Source organism: Schistocerca serialis, chromosome 9 (assembly GCF_023864345.2).
Source record: "Schistocerca serialis cubense isolate TAMUIC-IGC-003099 chromosome 9, iqSchSeri2.2, whole genome shotgun sequence".
NCBI classification, from domain to species: domain Eukaryota; kingdom Metazoa; phylum Arthropoda; class Insecta; order Orthoptera; family Acrididae; genus Schistocerca; species Schistocerca serialis.
Window position 1 is genome coordinate 302,227,041 of NC_064646.1, and position 22,683 is coordinate 302,249,723.

Sequence of the window (22,683 nt, forward strand, 5' to 3'; positions counted from 1 at the left end):
ACAATTTGTAATAGAATCTACAAGTAGAAGGAAAACGAAACCAGATTACATTCGAAATTGCAAACTGAGAAAAATTCCAATTTGATTGCAAAGATTGTCGACGCTCATGTGTATCTATACTTCATCTATACACATTTTACAGTAGAACTGGAGCGACACGGAGTCAATACACAAAACAAAACGAACAGGGAAACCAGGAGAGAAGAAGCCGAAGCAAATCAGATGGGAACAAACATAACAAGAAAAACCTTTATCAGAAAAATTAAAATAAACAGCACCTTGCCGACGGAAAACAAGATTAAACTTGTTGACAAAGAAGTCTCGATATCAAGGCATTCCCAGGCATGTCCAACAGGGCGTGATTATGTACTGCACGAAGTTCACGTGATCTTCCCACTCGCCTTCTACAACATAATGAACAAAGTGTCCCAGCAACGACATAACGGTATGGGTTTTCGATCGTGGAAAGAAAGAAGAATCTGGGTGCAATATGATGTCCGTAGTGTATGCAGCCTCAGAAGATCGAGTAAGGAAGGCCAATTGTATCCTGATCCAAGACCAGTTTGCCATATGACCTCCGCAAGTGAAACGATGTCGTATCGTATCTGGAGACCAAGAACGATACATAAATCCGTGTCACTGAACCCAATACGGAAAAGTCGCTCGTTCGTTGGAATCAAGCTCTTTACTACCTTATACCACGAGGAAGCTACGTACATCGGCAAAATCGGAAGACTGATATTGAACCAAACTGTCGTCCAGGTTGTATGTGGCGATTCTCCTTCAACGAGGTTCGGGCAAGGGACTGCTTCCAATCGAGTCTTTAGGAATTTCATGGTGACGACAGGTCATCATAAGATGTCAGCCCTAAATAGCTCACCGCAAGATAGAAGTCACGAATGTGTTTTAACTTATAATTTATTGGACCAACATCAATACAGGGTTCAAGACTAGCAGGACGGACACACAGAAATAAATGAGACGTAAATGTGTGTGTTTCTTGAGTTAACGTCTAAACAGTACGCCGCACATATAGCATCTGCGTCTTCATCTGTATATCAGTCAGGCCCAACTCCCCAGAGGAATGAGGCTTCGTGATCACCACATAGGCGAAATATATGTCTCTTCTACAAGAAATGACCAGACAATTGTTGTAGTTTCTTCGCCATCATCGAGGGAAGCGGATAAACTTGTATCGACAAGCCAAACGTGACACGGGCTGCACGTGTCGAGTTGTTGTATCGAAAGAAAAGCTCACAGTACCTTCTCGTGGAACACGTGGAAACCATGGTAATCAAAGCGGAGCGGCCGACGACGCTGCAAGTAGACGAACAAAAACAGACAGTAAAGGCGGAGCGGAGACTCTGCGACTCACTCGGCAGACAGAACAACAATAACGAGGAAAACTCCACACAAGCGACGTTGCGGCAAGTGAAATAAAAAAGAACATTCCCTCTCTGCGCTATAAGCTGAACATCCCTTGACCACGGGTGCTATTGGTCAGTGCTATTGGCTGTAAAACGGAACGTAATTATATAGACAATCTCTTAATGGTCGTTGTTCTCTCTAAATAGCGACTGCTAAGTCGGAAAGTAATCTTCAGAGTACAGTACTGAGTGCGCTGCAGCACCTGAACTGAACTGTCAAAGTGCTGGTTCGTAATGGTCAGAGTGTCTGCTGTGTGATGTTGTATCAGCAGATAAATGCGATGTGCCGAAGAAAATGGTAAGGACCCAGGGAAAGGTCTGTGTTTGTGTGCGCCATCTGGCGGCTGCTGCATGGAACTAAGAGACGCCTGGTGAGTGGTTGAGCCTGCGTGGTGGCAGCCTCTTGCAGCATTTGTTGCATACCTCTCGTGTAGTGCACAACAGGGTGATGGGAGTGTGACATTACAGAAACCAGCAATGAAAAACAAAAATACGGGATGTTCAGGCAAGAGTATACGAAAACAATTCCTCATAACGAAATAATTCGACATTTTATGTTGCTGTCTATATTCTCAATCTCCAAAATGATTCTCACCACTTCATAAACAGTACTTACTCGCACAGAACATGCATCCTAGTGACAAGGCAGACATATCGCGACATGCTGGCAAACTATCATGTTCCACACATGCCTCCTAACATCATTTTCCAGCAGGATCATGCCACACATCATAATTATGTGGATCTTAGAACATTTCTCCATGAGACGTTCCGTGAGTATTGGATCAGAAGGGTGAATTCATTGCCTGGCCTTCTCAGTCTCCTGTTCCGTCTCCACTAAATTTCGTTGCTTGGGGGTTTATCATGGACATTATTCATTGAACAAGCGTTCGAGATTTGATAGATTTGAGACAGTGGATCCATGCCGCAGTAAAGGCCATAACACCTGTCATGCTTATGGACATGTGGCGAGAAGTGGAGTATCGTTCTGATTTTCGAGCTACAAACGGTACCGATATTGAGCTGTACCATCACCGGTAAAAATATTTGATCCCTGTGTACAATGTTGGACAAACAAAGTCATAAATCTTAATAGGTGCTGCACATAAGCAAATGGTTTTGAATACATCTATTCTGGACGCCCTTTATATACTACTGTTCCCCTCTAGAAGCTTCGTGACTGTGTATTTATAAATACAGAGAGTATCACTCATTCGTTGGTTTCTTGAGCATTCTATGTCTAAGGATGTGAAATGTGCCAAATGAGTAACAAAGCCTATTTTATGACTCTATGCTTTCTTACCTTTTCAACTCTTTATTTTCTGTTAATTTTGTATTGTGTAAGTTTGACTGCTACTAACAGTCAAATGAAAAAAAAAAATTATTTCCCCCTTCACAAACAATTTGTCGTTAATGTTCTGAAGCAGTTTCTTTCTTGGGGTGCAGATGTAAAGACGTTACAGAGCCTTAACCTTTAGGAAAAGGCCAGGAGGCCATCTGGGGTCTAAGGTTGAACTGTATATCCTCATCAGTTGAAAGCAACGCTAGCATATACATCACGGAGGAATGCAGGGAACAGCTCACGGTCATCAAACACGATGTGTTATTTTAATTATCACGAAGCTTGTATTTCCATCGCGGACTGCTTCTGACGTACTTAAAGGAGGAGTGATAAATTTCACAGTGATCACGTAATCGATAGCTCAAGGCTTTTGGGCTCATAGTACTTAGATCCCCCCATCGAGTCTGCAGCTCGTGGTATAGTGGATGGCATTCCTGCCTCTGGATCACGGGGTGTCGGATTCGATTTTCGACCGTGCTGGGATTTTCTCTGCCCGGGGACTGGCTGTTTGTATTATCCTCATCATTTCATTATCTTTGGTGAAATTGGCGAGATTGGACTGTGTAATGATAACAGCGTGGTTGAGCGCCCTAAAAACCAGACATCATCATCATCATCATCATCATCATCATCATCATCATTCCCCAATCGAGTGCCAGCTCTCATAGCACCAGCAGCACAATACTGTGAGTTGTCAAAGCTTATCATAGGAAGCAACATACGAGGCCTGTTCAGAAAGTAAGCTCCGATTGATTGCCAAATTGAAACCACAGTGAACATCAGAAATGTTTTACTTTTTAACAATTAGCTACACCTTTCAGCTACTTCTCTACGTAGTCGCCGTTATGACTTAGACTTTTGACACAGCGTTGTACCAACTTTTCAATAGCCTCATCATAGAAGGCAGCCGCCAGTGCTTTCCGCCAATTCTCCACGCTGGCCTACACCTCGTTGTCTGTGTCAAAATGTTGTCTTCAAAGACAGCGGTTCATGTGACCAGAGATGAAACCCAGGGGGAGACAATTGCGGACTGTATTGTGGGTAATCTCACATTTCCATTTGAAAACGATGCAGGAGCATCTTCATTGCCCCTGCAGAATGCGGCTGAGAATTGTCGTGAAGACGAAACAGCACGACAGTTATGTAATGTTAGCTGCATAGCTTCAGGCGAAATTTCTCACCAGGCCCTCGTACTTGGCGGCAGACACTATTTTCTAGACATCTTTACGCACTCACTGCGAGCTCAGAAATGAGAAGAGCGACGTGATGCTAACTGGGGTTATACTAGAGACACTACCCAACACATCTGTGCAAAGCTTCATCGGATTTTCATAGTCATTTCCATTTCGAGACCGATCGGAGCTTACTTTCTGAACGCCCCTCGTATTTTAAATTTCGTCACTGTTCTGTACCTTCAACTACTTTATTTGTTTCGTGCTTGTTTACTTATTAGGCATAATCCCACGCTTTGTTAACTGTGTGGTGCATAGAACCGCTGTTTGCGTCGGTCCAACCATATGTTTTTTTTTTTGTTTTTTTTTTTTGGGAGCCACTTGTATTAGTTGGGTCCCCAGTTCGAGTGACAGCTGTCCTAGCAGCAGCAGTGCAGCAGAGTACTGTAAGTTGACCAGTTTCTCATAAAAAGCTACTTACTTTACCTTTCATCAGTTTTATTTAGCTTCAGCTCCTATGCTTCGTGCAGGTCTGTGTATCGGACCATCTTCAGTATGCATAGGATCTGGGATTGCTGTGTTCAGATGCGAGCTGAGTTAGTGAGCGACTGCACACGTTCCAGGTGATAGGGCGATCCAAGGGACATTCAGCATCACCCACATATCCCCCGATTTGTCTGATATTGTGGCTGCCGGTGGAATGCTGGCACTGAGGTTGATCCTTCACCCATGGTCGAGTGGGAGGTCGTTTCAGGGTGTGGCCAGCAGCGAAAGACTTTTTGAGGGACTGATTGGAGGGCTCTGGTTCGTCAGATAGACAGGTTTCATCCATTGTTTGGGGCTGATTAATTCCCTGAGCCAGATGAAGTCACTCGCCCTGTTTCCAAAGAAACCTCTTGGCTTGCAAGGCCTTGCAGAACTATTCCACTATTGTACTCCCCGCCCCCCTTCTCGAAACTGCCCGAATTGAGGTACATCTCTTATCCATAGTTGAGTGGATGTCGTTCCAGTTTATGGCCAGCAGTGAAAGGCTTTCTGAGGGACTGATTGGAGGGCCTCCCTGGTTCATATGACGAATAGTTTTCAGACGTTGTCAGTGGATGGTGAAGTCCCTGAGACGGAGTAGTTCACCCTGTTCCAGGGAAATCCTCCTGGCCTGCAACATCTGAGCATTCACAGAGGGTGGGATCACTGGTATTTGGGAGCTCCAACATTAGATGCATAATGAGGTCCCTTACTTATATAGCTGCATAGGAAGATAAGGAATCCAATGTGCAGTCTGTGTGGATACTGGGAGCAATCATTCCACATGTGTAATGGGTGCTTCTTGATGTCATGAAGAGCAGAGAGTGCAGCATGTTGTTCCTAACAATGTGTACGTGTCGTTTTGGATCAGAGAGGTTCCCTCTGGTTTTGGGAGGCTGGCAGTCTTGCTTGTGAGGTGAAAGTGGAGTTTCCCATCTGTAGCGTAGACTATGGTCCATTTGTGCAGAGTTGAGTTGAGGGTCTGCGACCACATAGGTTGCAGAGTCCGTAACTTGCGCCATAGAGTGGTGAGTTTCTGGGCTCCGCTAAACAGGTCAGGTGTCCACTACACACAGAAAGTGGTACACTGGTAGCAGGGACTGTACAGAGGAGTCTGGATGGTTTTTTAGGGTAGAGGGTCTCAGTAAAGTGCAGAAGGGGTTAGTTTCAAAGGGTATAGGAGAAACAAAGGCAGATGGTACTTTGATTGTAAAGAAAATGGTTCAAATGGCTCTGAGCACTATGGGACTTAACATCAATGGTCACCAGTCCCCTAGAACTTAGAACTAGTGAAACCTAACAACCTAAGGACAGCACACAACACCCAGTCATCACGAGGCAGAGAAAATCCCTGACCCCGCCGGGAATCTAACCCGGGAGCCCGGGCGCGGGAAGCGAGAACGCTACCTCACGACCACGAGCTGCGGACGATGGTAAAGAGCTAGAGCTCCAAGCGCTAATAAATAGCAATGAATCCAATATCGTTGTAGGTATGGAAAGCTGGCTAAAGCTGGAATTAAGTTCAGCCGAAAATTTTACAACTGAGCTAACTGAGTTCAGAAAGATGAAGTATAGTTGATGGAGGTGTGTTTACTGCTGTCATAGGTAATTTATCTTGGTGAAATTGAAGTGTATAGTTTCTGTGAGTAAGTATGGGTAGTGGTTACAGGGGAGAGCCCTACAGTACTAACCACCTTAACCTTTTCACTTGTAGAATGTGAACTACTTAAAAAAAAAACTGAATTTAAAGCAGTAATCTGGTACTTAAGCTAATGCCTTATGGATGTACATATATTATTTTCTTGAAATTATACATAAGTGGCAGGCCACGTTGAAGTAAAGACAGGGGGTTTCCAGACTGTACAAAAATTATTCAGTACCGGCCAGTGCCTCTATGGGAAGGTTTACAGGTTTTATTGATCATTACAGGAGTAAAGGAAACTATTAAACACATTGTCATATTAACAAAATTTAGAGTTTCAAAAACCATTGTTCCCTTATTGTGACAATAACAAATAGAATATTATGATGATGATGATGTTTGGTTTGTGGGGCACTTAACTGTGCGGTCATTAGCGCCCTTAAAACTCCCAGTTTTTAAACAATCCAGTTTGTAGACAACCCAATCTAGCCACTATCACGAATGATGATGATGATGAAATGACGAGGACAACAGCCAGCCCCTGGAGAGAGAAAATCCCTAACCCGACCTGGAATCGAAACTCCGACCTTGTGATCCAGAGGCAGCAACGCTAGCCACTAGACCACGGGCTGCGAACAAAACACAATTTTCGTTTTGGTCTACACAACCAACACGTGTCCATTCTTTACACTTAGTGCATTTTACCGATTATTTTTCAAACTATTCACAGCATATTACATATATTTTGCTCTCGCCTGTTGTTGGAGTGTCCCCACCACATTCCAGTTTCTTTTGATGCATCCTATTTGTTGCATTACTATTTGCATTATTTACTTATTTGCTTCTGTTCGATGCAACTGACGTTTCTTTATTGAGCACTTGATCTGACTTCATTCCTCGTTCTGACTTCCTTTCTCAGCTCTTTGTCCTTTATTCGATTGCGTACAGTGCTCTCGGGACATGAAAAGACAACACTTTCTGCCTTGCTGTCATTTTCCTCGATATTACTTCATTCATTGGCATCCTCATACTCTCTTCAGTCTATTTTCCTTTCACTTTCTACTTATTCTCCGCCATTTCACTCTGCAAAGAGAAGAGAAACAGTTATATTTTCCCCGTGACGTACTGACTGGTCGTTGCTGGAAGACAACTGACCGGCCAGTACTGTACGAAAATCACGCAATAAAAACGATACCGATTGTGTATCGTTCAGTACAGTATGTCTTGGAAGTTTTGCGGCTGCAATATCCTTAAAAAAACACTGTTAAGATAAATGTCAAAATTAGTCTACTTACACATCTCATAAGCGTGTGCCACAGTCTCGAAAATAAATTCTTGTATTCTTCTCTAGCCCACAATTCACAAACAACTAAACGCCGTACAAAATGCCCAACTTACCACGGCTGGCATCATGGTGTCTTCCAGCTCACCCCTTGTATGTGGTGCCATCTAGAACCAGAAACAAGAACTAGCGATACAGTTGCTAAATAGTGTAAAGAAAACTTCGAATAATCACCCCATTTATAACATAGTTACGTCATTTAAATATCTGGGCGTTACGTTGCAAACAGGTACAAAATGGAACGAGCGTGTGAGTGGTAGGAAAGGCGTATGGTCGGCTTCGGTTTGTTGGGAGAATTCCAGGAAGGTGCGATTCATCTGTAAAGGAGACCGCATATAGAACGCTAGTGCGATCTATTCTAGAGTACTGCTCGAGTGTTTGAGATCCGTACCAGATCGGATTAAAGAACACCATCGAAGCAATTCGAAGGCGGGCTGCTAGATTTGTTACTGGTAGGTTCCAAAAACGTGCAAGTGTTATAGAGATCTTCAGGAACTCAAGTGGGAATCCTTGGAGAGAAGAAAATATTCTTTTTGAAGAACACCGTTGAGGAAATTTAGAGAACTGGCATTTGAAGCTGAATGCAGAAGTATTCTGTGCCTACAACATACCTCGAGCGTAAGCGCCACGAAGATAAGATACGAGAAATTAGGGCACATACGGAGGCATACAGATAGTCGTTTTTCCCTCGTTCTATTCGGGAGTGGAACAGGAAAGAAAATGATTAGTAGTGGTTCGGGGTATCCTTCACCACGGGCGGTTAGGTGGATTGCGGAGAGTCGATGTAGATTTAGATGTGGATGTAGATTAATTATAGTTGGTGGTGCCTACAATCTACACTCGATATGTTGGCGAAAATGCATGTTTAAAGCCGGTGGTAGGCATAAAACGTCGTACGAAATCGTACAGAATGCCTTCTCAGAAAATTATTTTGAACAACTAGTTCAGGAGCCCAATCGGATTGTAAAGGGTGGCGAAAACATACTTGGCCTCATAACAACAAACAACCCTGAACGAATAAGGAGCACCATAGAGGATACTTGGATCAGTGACCACAAGGTGGTTATAGCTAGACAGAATATCGAAACTTCCAAATCCACCAAAAATAAAAGCAAAATACATCTATTTGAAAAAGCAGATAAAAATTCGCTTGACGCCTTCCTAACAGAGTCTCCACTCCTTTCAAATGGCTCTAAGCATTATGGGACAACATCTGAGGTCATCAGTCCCCTACACTTAGAACTGCTTAAACCTAACTAACCTAAGGACATCACACACATCCATGCCCGAGGATTCGAACCTGCGACCGTAGCGGCAGCGCGGTTCCAGACTGAAGCGCCTAGAACGACTCGGCCACATTCCACCCCTTCCAGTATGTCTGTGTAAACTTAGACCGGATGTGGATTAAATTCAAATAAATAGCATCGACGGCAGTTACGAGACATATAGCAAATAAATTAATAAGGAATGGTACTGGTTCCCCATGGTAAATAAAACAGGTCAGAATACTAGGTCCCCCAAGATATGCGAAGTTTCAACGATGCACGAAATTTAGCGCGAAATTTAATGCGGGATGCTTTTATAGTTTTCACAACGAAACTATGTTTCGAAATCTGGCAGGAAACCCAAAGAGATTCTGGTCGAATGTAAAGTACACGAGAAGCCAGACTCTATCATTACCTTCACTGCGCCATAGCAATAACGATCGTAGTCATGGTAGTGCCAGCAAAGCAGAGTTACTAAACACGGTTTACCAAAATTCGTTCACAAAGGAAGACGAAATATCAAAGAATTATAATCAAGAGCAAATGCTTGCATGAGTAACATAAAAATAGATATCAATGGTGTAACGAAGCAGCTTAAAACACTTAAGAAATGTAAGTATTACGGTCCAGATTGTATACGGGTTATGTTCCTTCCAGAGTATGCTGATACTAGAATTCCACACTTAGCCATATTTTACAACCACTCATTGGTACAAAGATCCGTAACCAAAATCTAGAAAGTTTCACAAGTTACACCAATACACAAGAAAGGAAAAAATGAGTAATCCCCTGGAACATATGTTGTGTTCGAACGTTATGAATTATTTCGAAGAAAACGGTCTATTGACACCCAGTCAACATGGGTTTAGAAAACATGGCTCTTTTGAAACACAACTAGCTCTTTATTCACATGAAGCGTTGAGTGCTACTGATTAGAGATTTCAGATGATTCCGTATTTCTGGATTTCCAGAAGGCTTTTGGCACTTTACTTCACTAGCGGCTTGAAGTGAAATTGCATGCTTGTGGAACCATGGACCTTGCCGTTGGTGGGGAGGCTTGTGTGCCTCAGCGATACAGATAGCCGTACCGTAGGTGCAACCACAATGGAGGGGTATCTGTTGAGAGGCCAGACAAACGTGTGGTTCCTGAAGAGGGGCAGCAGCCTTTTCAGTAGTTGCAAGGGCAACAGTCTGGATGATTGACTGATCTGGCCTTGTAAAAATAACCAAAACGGCCTTGCTGTGCTGGTACTGCGAACGGCTGAAAGCAAGGGGAAACTACAGCCGTAATTTTTCCCGAGGGCATGCAGCTTTACTGTGTGATTACATGATGATGGCGTCCTCTTGGGTAATATATTCCGGAGGTAAAATAGTCCCCCATTCGGATCTCCGGGCGGGGACTGCTAAAGAGGATGTCGTTGTCAGGAGAAAGAAAACTGGCGTTCTACGTATCGGAGCGTGGAATGTCAGATCCCTTAATCGGGCAGGTAGGTTAGAAAATTTAAAAAGGGAAATGGATAGGTTGAAGTTAGATATAGTGGGAATTAGTGAAGTTCGGTGGCAGGAGGAACAAGACTTCTGGTCAGGTGACTACAGGGTTATAAACACAAAATCAAATAGGGGTAATGCAGAAGTAGGTTTAATAATGAATAGGAAAATAGGAATGCGGGTAAGCTACTACAAACAGCATAGTGAACGCATTATTGTGGCCAAGATAGATACGAAGCCCACACCTACTACAGTAGTACAAGTTTATATGCCAACTAGCTCTGCAGATGACGAAGAAATTGAAGAAATGTATGATGAAATAAAAGAAATTATTCAGATTGTGAAGGGAGACGAAAATTTAATAGTCATGGGTGACTGGAATTCGAGTGTAGGAAAAGGGAGAGAAGGAAACATAGTAGGTGAATATGGATTGGGGGACAGAAATGAAAGAGGAAGCCGCCTGGTCGAATTTTGCACAGAGCACAACATAATCATAACTAACACTTGGTTTAAGAATCATGAAAGAAGGTTGTATACATGGAAGAACCCTGGAGATACTAAAAGGTATCAGATAGATTATATAATGGTAAGACAGAGATTTAGGAACCAGGTTTTAAATTGTAAGACATTTCCAGGGGCAGATGTGGACTCTGACCACAATCTATTGGTTATGACCTGTAGATTAAAACTGAAGAAACTGCAAAAAGGTGGGAATTTAAGGAGATGGGACCTGGATAAACTAAAAGAACCAGAGGTTGTACAGAGATTCAGGGAGAGCATAAGGGAGCAATTGACAGGAATGGGGGAAATAAATACAGTAGAAGAAGAATGGGTAGCTTTGAGGGATGAAGTAGTGAAGGCAGCAGAGGATCAAGTAGGTAAAAAGAAGAGGGCTAGTAGAAATCCTTGGGTAACAGAAGAAATATTGAATTTAATTGATGAAAGGAGAAAATATAAAAATGCAGTAAGTGAAACAGGCAAAAAGGAATACAAACGTCTCAAAAATGAGATCGACAGGAAGTGCAAAATGGCTAAGCAGGGATGGCTAGAGGACAAATGTAAGGATGTAGAGGCCTATCTCACTAGGGGTAAGATAGATACCGCCTACAGGAAAATTAAAGAGACCTTTGGAGATAAGAGAACGACTTGTATGAATATCAAGAGCTCAGATGGAAACCCAGTTCTAAGCAAAGAACGGAAAGCAGAAAGGTGGAAGGAGTATGTAGAGGGTCTATACAAGGGCGATGTACTTGAGGACAATATTATGGAAATGGAAGAGGATGTAGATGAAGATGAAATGAGAGATATGATACTGCGTGAAGAGTTTGACAGAGCACTGAAAGACCTGAGTCGAAACAAGGCCCCCGGAGTAGACAATATTCCATTGGAACTACTGACGGCCGTGGGAGAGCCAGTCCTGACAAAACTCTACCATCTGGTGAGCAAGATGTATGAAACAGGCGAAATACCCTCAGACTTCAAGAAGAATATAAGAATTCCAATCCCAAAGAAAGCAGGTGTTGACAGATGTGAAAATTACCGAACTATCAGCTTAATAAGTCACAGCTGCAAAATACTAACACGAATTCTTTACAGACGAATGGAAAAACTAGTAGAAGCCAACCTCGGGGAAGATCAGTTTGGATTCCGTAGAAACACTGGAACACGTGAGGCAATACTGACCCTACGACTTATCTTAGAAGAAAGATTAAGGAAAGGCAAACCTACGTTTCTAGCATTTGTAGACTTAGAGAAAGCTTTTGACAATGTTGACTGGAATACTCTCTTTCAAATTCTGAAGGTGGCAGGGGTAAAATACAGGGAGCGAAAGGCTATTTACAATTTGTACAGAAACCAGATGGTACTTATAAGAGTCGAGGGACATGAAAGGGAAGCAGTGGTTGGGAAGGGAGTAAGACAGGGTTGTAGCCTCTCCCCGATGTTGTTCAATCTGTATATTGAGCAAGCAGTAAAGGAAACAAAAGAAAAATTCGGAGTAGGTATTAAAATTCATGGAGAAGAAATAAAAACTTTGAGGTTCGCCGATGACATTGCAATTCTGTCAGAGACAGCAAAAGACTTGGAAGAGCAGTTGAATGGAATGGACAGTGTCTTGAAAGGAGGATATAAGACGAACATCAACAAAAGCAAAACAAGGATAATGGAATGTAGTCAAATTAAATCGGGTGATGCTGAGGGAATTAGATTAGGAAATGAGGAACTTAAAGTAGTAAAGGAGTTTTGCTATTTGGGGAGCAAAATAACTGATGATGGTCGAAGTAGAGAAGATATAAAATGTAGCCTGGCAATGGCAAGGAAAGCGTTTCTGAAGAAGAGAAATTTGTTAACATCCAGTATTGATTTAAGTGTCAGGAAGTCATTTCTGAAAGAATTCATATGGAGTGTAGCCATGTATGGAAGTGAAACATGGGCGATAAATAGTTTGGACAAGAAGAGAATAGAAGCTTTCGAAATGTGGTGCTACAGAAGAATGCTGAAGATTAGATGGGTAGATCACATAACTAATGAGGAAGTATTGAATAGGATTGGGGAGAAGAGAAGTTTGTGGCACAACTTGACCAGAAGAAGGGATCGGTTGGTAGGACATGTTCTGAGGCATCAAGGGATCACCAATTTAGTATTGGAGGGCAGCGTGGAGGGTAAAAATCGTAGAGGGAGACCAAGAGATGAATACACTAAGCAGATTCAGAAGGATGTAGGTTGCACTAGGTACTGGGAGATGAAAAAGCTTGCGCAGGATAGAGTAGCATGGAGAGCTGCATCAAACCAGTCTCAGGACTGAAGACCACAACAACAACAACGTGGAATATCGTCTCAGTTGTGTGACTGAGTTCGTGATTTACTGTCAGAAAGGTCACAGTTCGTTATAACTGACGGTAAGTCATCGAGTAAAACAGAAGTAATAGCTTGCGTTTCCCAAGGAGGTGTAATATGTCTTCTGCTGTCCTAGATGAACATAAACGATTTATGGGAGAAGCTGAGCACACCTCTTAGATTATTTGCAGATGATGCTTTCATTTACTGTCATGTAAATCATCAGATGTTCAAGACGAATTGCTAAATGATTTTGACAAGATATGTGTATGGTGCAAAAAGAGGCAGTTAACTCAAAAAAATAGTTCAAATGGCTCTGAGCGTTATGGGACTTAACTTCTGAGGTCATCAGTCCCCTAGAACTTAACACGACTTAAACCTAACTAACCTAAGGACATCACACACATCCATGCCCGAGGCAGGATTCGAACCTGCGACCGTAGTGGTCACGCGGGTCCAGAGTGAAGCGCCTAAAACCGCACGGCCACACCGGCCTGCCAGTTAACTCAGAATCATGGAAAGTACGAATTCATCCACATGAGTACTAAATTTCAGTTACACGATAAATCACTCAAATCTAAATGCTGTAAACTCAACCAAATACTTAGAGTTTACAATTACGAATAACTTAAATTAAAACGATCACATGGATAATATAATGGGGAAAGTCTGCGATTTATTAGCAGAGCCCTTATAAAATATTACAGGTCTACTAAAGAGACTGGTTGCAATCCGTTTATCTGCTCTCTTCTGGAGTATTCCCATGCAGCATGGGATCTGCATCAGAAAGGATTGACGGGGAGATCGGAAAAGTTCAAAGGAGAGAAAAATGAGAGAGAGTACCAAGGATATGAGACACGAATTGGGGTGGCAGTCATTAAAACAAAGGCATTTTTTTGTGCGATATGACCTTCTCATCAAATTTCAGTCAACAACATTCTTGACAGAGTGTGAAAATATTCTGTTGGCGCTCAACTACATATGGAGAAATGATGGAAATAACAAAAATAAGAGAAGTCACAGCTCGCAAAGAATGATTTAAGGTCGTTTTTCCCGCGCGCTGTTAGAGAATGAAACGGTAGAGAAGTACTGATAGCTTAAAGGTGGTTCGATGAACTCTCTGCCAGCATATAACTGAGAATAGAACAGTAATCATGCAGATGTAGATGTACGAGGGGCGTCCAGAAAGTAAGTTCCGATCGGTCGCGAAATGGAAACGACTATGAAAATCTGATAAAGCTTTGCACAGATGTGTTGATCAGTGTCTCCAGTATGACCCTAGACAGTATCACGTCGCTCTTCTCATTTCTGAGCTCACAGTCAGCGTGTGAAGATGTTTAGAACCATAGTGCCTCCAGCCAAGTACGAGGGCCTGGTGAGAAATTTCACCTGAAGCTATGCAGCCGACATTACACAACTGTCGTGCTGTTTCTTGTTCAAGGCAATCCCCAGCCGCATTCTGCAGGGGCAATGAATATGCTCCTGCATCGTTTTCAATTGGAAATGTTTGATTACCCACAGTACAGCCTCTAATTGTCTCCCTCTGAGTTTCATCTCTGCTCACATGAACCACTGGTTATGGAGACAACATTTTGGCACAGACAACGAGCTGTAGGCCAGCGCAGAGAGTTGGCGGAAAGCACTGGCGGCTGCCTTCTATGATGAGGGCATTGGAAAGTTGGTTCAACGCTACGACAAATGTCTAAGTCAGAACGGCGACTTCGTAGAAAAGTAGCTAGAAGGTGTAGCTAACTATTACAAATAAAACATTTCTGATTTTGAATGTGGTTTCCATTTAGCGATCAATCGGAAGTTACTTTCTGGGCAGCCCTCGTATTTACGAGTGAACAGCCTCATCTACTTTTCACTAAGTTTAATAATATCATTCCCCTATCACCAGATATACTCACAGAAACGACGATATGTGCAAATTACTCATAAGAGCAGATGGGCAGATGAGCGATACGCACAATCTAAAATAAAAACACAAGACTACGTCGTGGAGGTCACAACACTCACTTCGCGGCCATTGGCGTAACTATGCAGTGCGTGACCTACAGCTTGCGGATAAGTCAGCCAGCAGCCCCACAACTTCGTGACCACTTAACTCGTAACAACCCTACTCTAATGAAATGACTGTAAAACCTACTCAGTAAAAACGGTAAGTTATTACGCCTTTCCGGTTCCATAAAGCCGTTTCCACAAATGTCACAAAGTAGATCAGTGGAAGTTTGGTTGGTAATCTTACATTCTCTGATTGCTGCTACGTTACAAGACTTGAAGATAACCAGGACGCTTAAGAAATGTATGACTGGCTACAGGGAGAAACAATTTATGGGAATTTAAAAATGTAATTAGGGTCCTGTTTGTAACATGAAATTATGAAAAATTATATCATAACAACAATGGCGTATTTTGACATATTAATACACACTTTATATATAACTAAATGAATTCGAAATGTAAAAATGATTTTATGAAATGTATGGCACTGTTCTACTCTCCGTTAAACGGTATATTTATTTCTTGAAAGTCACTCACCAAGTAAATGATCCAGAATATCTCTCAGATAATACACTGCCTCAGGCCTCTCTCCTCATCAGAACAAAATCTCGGAATATCAAAGCTGTAAACGATGTGCTCAACGACCTACAGTAGGTCAATTGGCAGTCAGATGTTCGGGGGATGTAATGGAACATCTCTTGACGATGAAAACTCTGTTAGCTATCGGTCTAGAACATATGATTCAGGTACCACAGGCACGTAAAAAAAATTTTCTGCTACTTGCCTCTTATTTGAGTTATAATTTTGAAGAGGGGTACCGAGTCGTAAGACATCACGCCCGATTTTGAAACATCAGAGAGGTAAGTCTCAATACAACTGACACAACGAATGGTACTATAAATAACTGATTTCCCTGTACGAGTAGGAAGAGCATTCCTTTTGTTCCCATATCACAGAAGGCGATGCCAACAAAGATCGTTTTGTTCATGGTATTACAAAATCATACCGTCTGCGGGCGTATATCCTTTAAGAAATTACTATATCTGACTGTAAAAAAAAACCACGACTCTTCATCCACTAGTTTTATTATCTATCTGTTCGTGACTGAAGCCGTCGCTCTGAAATCTATGTTCCATCTTACTGTTATAGAGTTAAATATTGCCACCAAATTGGGCTGTTTTTCGAAATACTGGTTGATGTAAAGGACTTCGCCAAATTTTCGAAAGCGTGCTGAAGTGTATGGTATTCTCGAATTTTTAGATAGTTATATAGTTTTGGGCTGGTTTATGTTACGTTCTGAACTCTTGCCCGTTTGGACAGCCACCGCACTAACAGAAACAGCAATATTTGCTATTACCAGTCGTAAATCATCTTTGTTTTAAATGTAATTAAAATTAATGAAATGAAAACCGAATAACCAGACGTCACAGGAAACGTAGCCTCCTTTAATGGGTTTCTTCTGTGGTCGTGTATGAGGTGTACCTTGTAAGGTGTCTGTTAGTCGCGATGACTTCACCGTTCTTTTAAATTTTCTACTCCATGGTTATTCTAGTAGCACATTTTTTGTTTTGTGTTCATCTGTCCTATTCCTGTAGGTCACAGCACCATCATCGTCTTACTTTTCAATTTCTCGAGTTTTTTGCTGCATATTTGACATAACTTGTATCATTGTGCTTAGTTTTTGGTATCGTTGTTTTCTGTCTACTTGTACAGGGTGATTCTGTGATGATGATAAAAACTTTCGGGAGTTATGGAGAAGGTTAAATGAATCAGTTTTAGGTCAGAGTCCTTCGTCCACATACTACCGAGTTGATAGTTATAAAGGAAGATCGTTCTGGTACCTCTGACACTGGAATACATGTAGTGTTACTGTTGTTGTTAGGATTTTAGGGTAGACATCTTTCTTAGTTGGTAGTATGGAAAAGAAAACAATATCTAGTATACATCATCTCTACTACGCGTACCTTAAGACCAATGAGCATTTGTTTATCTTCTCTAATGTGAAACATCTCCTTTCTATTGAAAAAGCGGACATAGCTCTTTCAGATATGCACTTCGGAACCACGTGACATTATTTTCTTGTTTTTATCTGTACTACCTCCTCCCCAAATGTGGAAGGCAAAGAGCTTTCAGTAAGAGAGATGAGTTTCACGAAACACATTTTTTAACTCTTACGGTAGGCAATTTTAAATCCATAATTATTGAATTTTTTTTAATATTTTGGTTCATACTACCACCTCTGAAAGTTGCCTACCCTACAACAGTACTGGTACATCTACTCCACTGCCAGAGGTATCAAAACGAGTTTCGCTTAAAACTTTCGACTCAGTCATTTTGGGAGCAGGTTCAAATGATTCAAATGGCTCTGAGCACTATGGGACTTAAGTGCTGAGGTCTTCAGTCCCCTAGAATTTAGAACTACTTAAACGTAACTAACCTAAAGACATCACACACATCCATGCCCGAGGCAGGATTCGAAGCTGCAACCGTAGTGGTCACGCGGTTCCAGACTGTAGCGCCTACAACCGCTCGGCCACTCCGGCCGGCTGGGAAGTAGGGTCATGTACCTCAAACTGATACATTTACCCACTCCATTAGCTTTGAAAGGTCGTATCGGCAATACACAACCATAGTGTGTATCTATTACCGTTGTTAACTATTATTTCCTAACAATGACATCTATTGCATTGCGCTTCATACCCGTATGTCTTATTTTAGCAGTCCCCTTCTTTTGAGTAATACGATTTTAGTGTTATCTGTATTGCGTTGCATTGTGAGATAGTATGGCACTGAAGTGCGGATATTACACTCCTGGAAATTGAAATAAGAACACCGTGAATTCATTGTCCCAGGAAGGGGAAACTTTATTGACACATTCCTGGGGTCAGATACATCACATGATCACACTGACAGAACCACAGGCACATAGACACAGGCAACAGAGCATGCACAATGTCGGCACTAGTACAGTGTATATCCACCTTTCGCAGCAATGCAGGCTGCTATTCTCCCATGGAGACGATCGTAGAGATGCTGGATGTAGTCTTGTGGAACGGCTTGCCATGCCATTTCCACCTGGCGCCTCAGTTGGACCAGCGTTCGTGCTGGACGTGCAGACCGCGTGAGACGACGCTTCATCCAGTCCCAAACATGCTCAATGGGGGACAGATCCGGAGATCTTGCTGGCCAGGGTAGTTGACTTACACCTTCTAGAGCACGTTGGGTGGCACGGGATACATGCGGACGTGCATTGTCCTGTTGGAACAGCAAGTTCCCTTGCAGTTCTAGGAATGGTAGAACCATGGGTTCGATGACGGTTTGGATGTACCGTGCACTATTCAGTGTCCCCTCGACGATCACCAGTGGTGTACAGCCAGTGTAGGAGATCGCTCCCCACACCATGATGCCGGGTGTTGGTCCTGTGTGCCTCGGTCGTATACAGTCCTGATTGTGGCGCTCACCTGCACGGCGCCAAACACGCATACGACCATCATTGGCACCAAGGCAGAAGCGACTCTCATCGCTGAAGACGACACGTCTCCATTCGTCCCTCCATTCACGCCTGTCGCGACACCACTGGAGGCGGGCTGCACGATGTTGAGGCGTGAGCGGAAGACGGCCTAACGGTGTGCGGGACCGTAACCCAGCTTCATGGAGACGGTTGCGAATGGTCCTCGCCGATACCCCAGGAGCAACAGTGTCCCTAATTTGCTGGGAAGTGGCGGTGCGGTCCCCTACGGCACTGCGTAGGATCCTACGGTCTTGGCGTGCATCCGTGCGTCGCTGCGGTCCGGTCCCAGGTCGACGGGCACGTGCACCTTCCGCCGACCACTGGCGACAACATCGATGTACTGTGGAGACCTCACGCCCCACGTGTTGAGCAATTCGGCGGTACGTCCACCCGGCCTCCCGCATGCTCACTATACGCCCTCGCTCAAAGTCCGTCAACTGCACATACGGTTCACGTCCACGCTGTCGCGGCATGCTACCAGTGTTAAAGACTTTTTTTTTTTTTTTGACTTGCTGCTCTTTATTTATTGACCCACCTTCTAATTGCTTATGGTGGGTCGTATTAAGCCTCTTAGCCACTGTGACTGGGATCGGGCCCAGGAGTGGTTATGTGAGTTACCTCCCCTGTTCCCGATCCCACTCACACTGTTGCCCAAGTCTTGCCACGTGGAGGCGGGCTTTTACGTTATTTGTTCGTTTTTGTTCGTTTTGCAGCTTTTAGATACATTACAAATAATATAAATAATACGGAAATGGAAAACAATTTCATTTTGAATTTAAGAAGGAGTAAACAGAAAGATAGGAAAGAAAAGGATAGAGAAATTACCACCACCTATGTGTGGGTTGCGGTCAGGGTCTTGGAATGACCTTCAAGACGCTGGCCGCCACTCACTGTTCACATATGTACTTGTGTACTTCATTAGCTTATTACTACTTACATAGTGCAAAATTAAATATGAACTAGTCTAGATGTGATGGAGTGATTTTATTGAATTTGTTTAGGTCTGTGTTTGTGTCATTATGTGTGGTTGTGGGTGTGTATGTGTGCTTGTCAGACAAGTTCTCGCTTGATGAATGATTGGCACCTCCCGGCTATATGGCAACTCAGCCTGGACGGTGGTTTTCCCCGATCTACATAGTGTATCTGTCGGGTTGGGCCCAGCTAAGGGGAGCCACAATTAAGATCCTTCCATCCAGGCCCAGTGTTGCCTCTCGTCGGGAGGCGTAGGTTCGTATGGTAGGTGCCTATCTTGGAGTTAACCCTTGTTTACAGGTGTCATGTCACCTTTGACTGCATATCCTCTTGTGTGTGTTCTTGTATATATGTGCTATGTGCGTGTGTGTGTATGTGTGTACATGTGCATGTAAGACCAGTTCCCGCCTCCTGGTTACGCGGCAACTCAGCCTGGACGGTGGTTTTCCCCGATCTACGTTAAGTATCCGTCGGGTTGGGCCCAGCTAAGGGGAACCACAATTAAGATCCTTCCATCCAGGCTGGATGTTGCTTCTCGCCAGGATGCGTAGGTCCCTGGGGTAAGTGCCTGGCTTTTGACTATTACTCATTTGTGATTTTGTGTGCATGTGTGTGTTCTTTAGTGTTGGATGTTGTTCAGGTACCTAGACTACTCATACGCAGGTTGCCACAATGGGTCGTCGACATGGCTTATCTCAACATCTGTGTCTTCGCCCGAGGTGTTTGTACTGCTATCCATCTCATGGGCACTCTGTGGTCTGCGTCCCCGGCCTTGCCTTCTGAATGGTCTATTGTTTAGATATTCGGTATACAGGGACCTGGATATTTTGTCAGTTAGTGTATTAAGTTTGTCACATAGGTCTGGGTCTCGTAGAATGGTGTATATTTCATCTTGGGTATTCTGCCGGGTAATGTGTAGTGTGTGTCTAATGTTTGTGCGTTGCCCGCAGAATAGGACAGTGTGTTCTGGGGAGCCTTCTTCCCCACATATGCATCTGGTAGTCTGCTGCAGACTCATGCGGCTCAGGTGCGTGGGATAAGGGCCGTGGCCTGTCAGAAAATGTACCATACCGCGGCTAGGATCGATATGCTTCAGTCTTAATCGTTCTTTGATGTCAGGGAAAAAGCTATAGACTCGTCGGCCCTTATCGCTGTTAGCCCACTCGCTCTGCCAGGTATCCACTCGCCATGCTTTGAGTTGACGTGATGTAGCATATGGTACACCAGTGATCTGCCGAACCTGGTCTAGTTTCCCCATCTTTAGCCAGTACCTTGCCGCACGGTATCTTATGGTTACGTCTATTGGGAAGATTCCCATCACGACGCAAAGTACGTCGACTGAGGTTGTGTTGAAGGCCCCTGTTAGTCGAAGCAGAATGCTTCTTTGCCCCCGCCGTACGGCGGTTCTGTTAGTGGATAGGCTGAGTCTATGGGCCCACGTGCTGGCAGCAAAACATAGTACCGACTCGAAGAGAGCGCAATGATATGTTCGTATGACTGACAGTGGTAGTCTGTATTGTTTCGAGTTTAGCCTTGCCAGTTTGTGCAGTATTTTTTCTGCTTTGTCCGTGGATATTCGTATGTGTTCGTGGAAGTTCAACCGTTCGTCTATGTAGACTCCAAGGTAGCGTGTTACTTTTGATCTTTTAATGTTTGTGTTCCCGATTTTGACTGCTGGGTTCCTATGCAGGATGCCCTTTAGTAGTGTGTAAGTTGTTTTATTTTCTGCTACCTTGAGCTTGTTGTCTGTGCACCATTGTGTAATTGTTTTGAGTGTATCATTGGCTCTGTCTTCTAGCTGGGCACGGTTGTTTGCTGACACTGCCACAAGCAGATCGTCAGCGTAAGCGACAACTCCATCTGTCGCATTGTGCTCCTCAAGTAATTCTAGGAGCGGTTCTAACATTATGTCCCAGAAGATGGGGCCGCAGATCGACCCTTGTGGACAACCTTTGGTAATGCGTTTGATTACTTTCTTGTCGTCCATGTGCCAAGCGACTGTTCTGTCCCTGCAGTAGTCTACAAGACTGTTGTACAGGGATTCCGGTACCTGCAGGTGTCTGAGCCTCTTGAAGAGGGCCGGCCACCATAGATTGTCAAATGCACCCGAGATGTCAATCATAATGGCTAGTGTGTACTTTGTAGGTGTGTTGTGTACAATTTGAAGTGCTTTGTTGATTGCATCGTCAATAGACTTTCCTTCCCGAAAGCCATATTGGTGTGGTGTCAGTCCCCGAAGTGTGCGATGCGTCTGTAATCTTTTGCAAAGGAGTTTTTCTTGTGTTTTAGCGAGTGTATTGATGAGGCATATGGGTCTGTATGATTTGGGTTCTGAGGGGTCTTTGTCTGGAGCTTTTTTGATGATGACCGCCCTAGAGGCTTTCCACACTGCAGGCACACGGCCTAGCCTTAATGCGTCGTTCAGCAGTGTTGTGAGGTATGGGGTGATCTGCGGTGCTATCTGTTTTAGTACCTCAGAGTGGATACCATCTGGTCCAGGCGCTTTCTTATTTTTAAGTTCTGAGATCGCTATCGCCACCTCTTCCTGCGCAAACGGACAGGTGACGGTTGGTGTGGTGTAGGCTGTGGTAAGTTCTCGTCTCAATGCTGCTTGTTCAGGTGTGTCTGTGGTGGCGATGTCGTCAGGAAGGAGTTTGCCTAGCAGGTACTCCGCTGTGCCTCTCCATCCTTTAGTCATCACCCCGTCATCCTGTCGTAGCGTTCCCAGAACCAGTGGGCTCTTGATTTTTTCGGTCACGATCTTGTAAGGTTCCCCCCATATGTTAAGTTGTGTTTGTCTTGCTACGTAGTCATTCCATTGGTCTTTTCTAGTCTTATTTAGTTCTTGTTTGTATCTGTCCTTGGCAAGCCGGTATTCATGTAGTCTTACTTGTCTTTCTCTGTCTGAGAGTGCCCTTTGGTAGAGTCTGCGTCTACGTCTGGTGTCCTGCTTGAGTTGTGTTAGGTGTGCTGTCCAAGGGCTGGTCTGCTGTTTTGTTTTGCGTGATGTGGGGATGCAGGTGTTTTGTATGTGTGTAATGATTTCTGTTAACTTGTGTGCTCTGTAGTCAACACTGCCTCTGATGTTCTGCAGTGATTGTTCCTGTATCTTGTGTCTTACTGTGTCCCAGTCTGTCCTATGAAAGAGCAGTCTTCTG